The sequence below is a fragment of the Pygoscelis adeliae genome, unplaced genomic scaffold (assembly GCF_000699105.1).
Source record: "Pygoscelis adeliae isolate BGI_AS28 unplaced genomic scaffold, ASM69910v1 Scaffold383, whole genome shotgun sequence".
NCBI lineage: Eukaryota > Metazoa > Chordata > Aves > Sphenisciformes > Spheniscidae > Pygoscelis > Pygoscelis adeliae.
In genome coordinates, this window is record NW_008824592.1 from 788,155 (window position 1) to 791,632 (window position 3,478).

Sequence of the window (3,478 nt, forward strand, 5' to 3'; positions counted from 1 at the left end):
ACCAAAGAGGCCCCAATTGCAGCACCCACCCCCCCACCCTTGCCACATAAACCCAATACAGCTCTTACCAAACAAGAGGAGACCAGAAGGGAGAGTTTGTTTTTCGGGTGGCTGCTGGAGAGCTGCTGCATGAAGCCACTGCTGAACTGGGGTCCCTGGCTTCCCCTAGTTCCCCTCAGGCAGACTGTGAAGGTTGTGGTAGGTGATTAAAGGAAAGAGGGACAGAGCTCTGAGTTCCACAATGAAATATCAGAGAAATTAAGAAATTACTGAAAAATGTTTTATTGAATGTATAAATTGTATGGAGGGGATAGGCTAAAGGGGGTCTGGAGAGGGACTGCTGGTTGTTGGTGGCAAATGCTTGCTTTGCCTTAGGGCACATAACAGTGCGGGTTGGCCTTGCCTGGAGGCCACCACTAGAGAAGACTGGCTCTTTAGAGCATCAGCTGAGAGGCTGACTACCTGCTGCAGCACCTGAATGAAATCCTGCTGCAGAAGATGCATGAATATGATGTTTTTTTCCTCTGGCAAGGATTGGAATCCTTTGGCTATTTTCTTGATCAGATAGTCTTATGCTTGGACTAAATACCTTTATGAAAAGACCCTGCAGGAACCAGAAGAATATGAGAAGATCTGTGCTAGAGAAGAAATGAAGGCTGTGCGTTAGCCAGGAGGAATAAAACTGTAGAGAAGATAGCAGAGGCATTCACCTTATGGGAATCCCAGAGGAAAAGCAGGATATGAAGGAGACAGACGCTTTGCAGTATGGACAGTTTGTGATGCATATGTACTGATAAATACCCACATGCTGAAGTACCAGCTTTGATTCATATTTATATGTTCTTGCATCCAAAATGCAAATCCTAGCTACACAATCTATTAAAAAGGCATGTCATTATGTGTCTGGAGACATAACTTTGTGAGGGATAAGAGGACTTGACTAAGAAAGGGGGAAAGTGAAGCTGTGCTAATTATCAAGCATAGGTTGAGATAATTAGGAGTACAGAGAGGAGGAAAGGAGAAGAGAAGGGCGATTTCACTAGCAAGAGACACAAAGATCCACCACCACCCCTCCCCCCCAGCTTCCAGGTGCACCGCGGCAGTGACAGCGTGAAAACAGACAACACCCTGACCCTGGCCTGTGTGCCAGTGCTGCTGAACGAGCTCCTTCAGAGTAGGCAAATGTCTGCGCCACAAAGGCTCCCCATGGCACAACCATCTGGGCACAGAGTTCCATCCCAAAACTGGATTCAGTCATTTAGATTAGTCTTGCTTCAAATGTAATTCTCATTGCAGCTTTCACTGTGTGGTCACTGGAAATGCTTCAGCAATAAATGAATGATGGAGAAAACAATTGACTCAACACCCTGTCCTTTCTTAGTCCTTTCTTGCCTTATGAAATGTTGTAGCTCACATATCTGTCAAATAGATCCATTAGACTGTAAACTCTGGGACAAGGCAATGTCTTTTGTGAAGTGCTTAGCACTTCTGGGCAATAAAAAGTAAATAAAATAGAAATAATCTATGTAGAATTTGTTACACTCCACCCTTTGGCATGGTCTCACATCACCTTTTGAAGTGATACCAGCAGTACTGAATAGATAGCAGGGCACCAGAACAAGATACAGTTTCCTTTAAGTAGCAGAACTCATTTTCAGGAAATTGCTTTACAGTGTTTTCTCGCATTTTCATTCTTATTGACTTATTTTTCATTCATCTAAATTGTAGGGTAGACAGAACAGGTAATTATTTTTAATAGTGCTTCTCATTAAGAGTGTTATGTTGATACTGAAACAAGTGTAGTACAATGCATTTGGCTTTAAATGCATTCATCCACGGGTCCCACTCCTTTCCATCACGCTGTATGCTAACATCGTTATTTGCAAACTTGTCAACCTTCAGAAATTAAACTGATATGGTAAGAGACCTTGACCATGAAAGGAGAGGTTATTGTGGTCATCCTGCAGAAGGCGAAAAATCCTGATGATGCTTAAATCACGCTGATATGAGTCAGGATTATTTCAGTTTGAGAAAAATGTGGTAACACTGACATAATTAAGAACTGCCATATTAATTTAGGGTCAATGTCCATTTAGAACAGTATCCTATGTCTAATATTAACTAATAGTGGTTTATTAGGGAAGAGTATGAGAAGCTGAGCAGTCCTTCATGTAAACTTGAAGGGACTTTGGAGAGGTTATTACTTGCTGAGTGCTCTCATCTCCTGACAGCCAGGGCTTTAAAGTTTCTAAACTGAAGATTTCATAGAGATCCTTGTGTTGAAGAATTGCCTACAGTCGTTATTTCCATATATTTACTTCCAGTGTCCACAGCATCCTATGCAAATGAGCTCTGTAATCCCATTCTAAGAAAGTAGTTTATTTAGTTTGTTTTCAACCTTATTTTATATTGACCATTCCCTGGCACTTCTCCAAGAAAAAAGATGTAAAAGTCATTTACCATGCCATATCATCCATAGTTTTGTATACCTTTATAATGTCACCCTTCAGTCACCTCTTCAGATGTGAAGAATCCTACTCCGTCTATTCTGTCCTCCTATATCCTATAGTCTATACTACGTATCAGTCCTCCTTGCCAAAATGCACTCTGCTTCTTCTTACGGCTTTCTGAAAAATAAGATACACAGAATAGGACACATTTTTTCAGGTGTAAAACTGGTTTCTGTTTTACTCATTTCCTTTCCTAATCATTCCTAAAATGCCATTTCCCTCTAAGCATGCATACAATGTTTTCAGGAAACTATCCACAAAGCCTTCAAGATCTCTTTCCTGAGTGGTAATAGCTAATTTAGAGCCTATCATTGTGTATGTATAGTTAAGGTTATTTTTCCCATGTGCACTGCTTTGCATTTTTTGATACGAAATTTCATCTGCCATTTTATTGCTTAATCAATTAGTATTGTGAGATTCTTCTGCAATACTTCCTAGACAGCTTAAGTCCTTGAGCATCCTATGCAAATGAGCTCTGTAATCCCATTCTAAGAAAGTAGTTTATTTAGTTTGTTTTCAACCTTATTTTATATTGACCATTCCCTGGCACTTCTCCAAGAAAAAAGATGTAAAAGTCATTTACCATGCCATATCATCCATAGTTTTGTATACCTTTATAATGTCACCCTTCAGTCACCTCTTCAGATGTGAAGAATCCTACTCCGTCTATTCTGTCCTCCTATACCCTATAGTCTATACTACGTATCAGTCCTCCTTGCTTAAATGCATTCCACCTGAGCCCATCTGGTGTTGTTTATACAGTGAAAAAAGATCAACTTTTACTAATGCTGGTTTCTGCCTCACTCATATAATAATCAATTCTCTCTGCTTCTTCTTACGGCTTTCTGAAAAATAAGATACACAGAATAGGACACATTTTTTCAGGTGTAAAACTGGTTTCTGTTTTACTCATTTCCTTTCCTAATCATTCCTAAAATGCCATTTCCCTCTAAGCATGCATACAATGT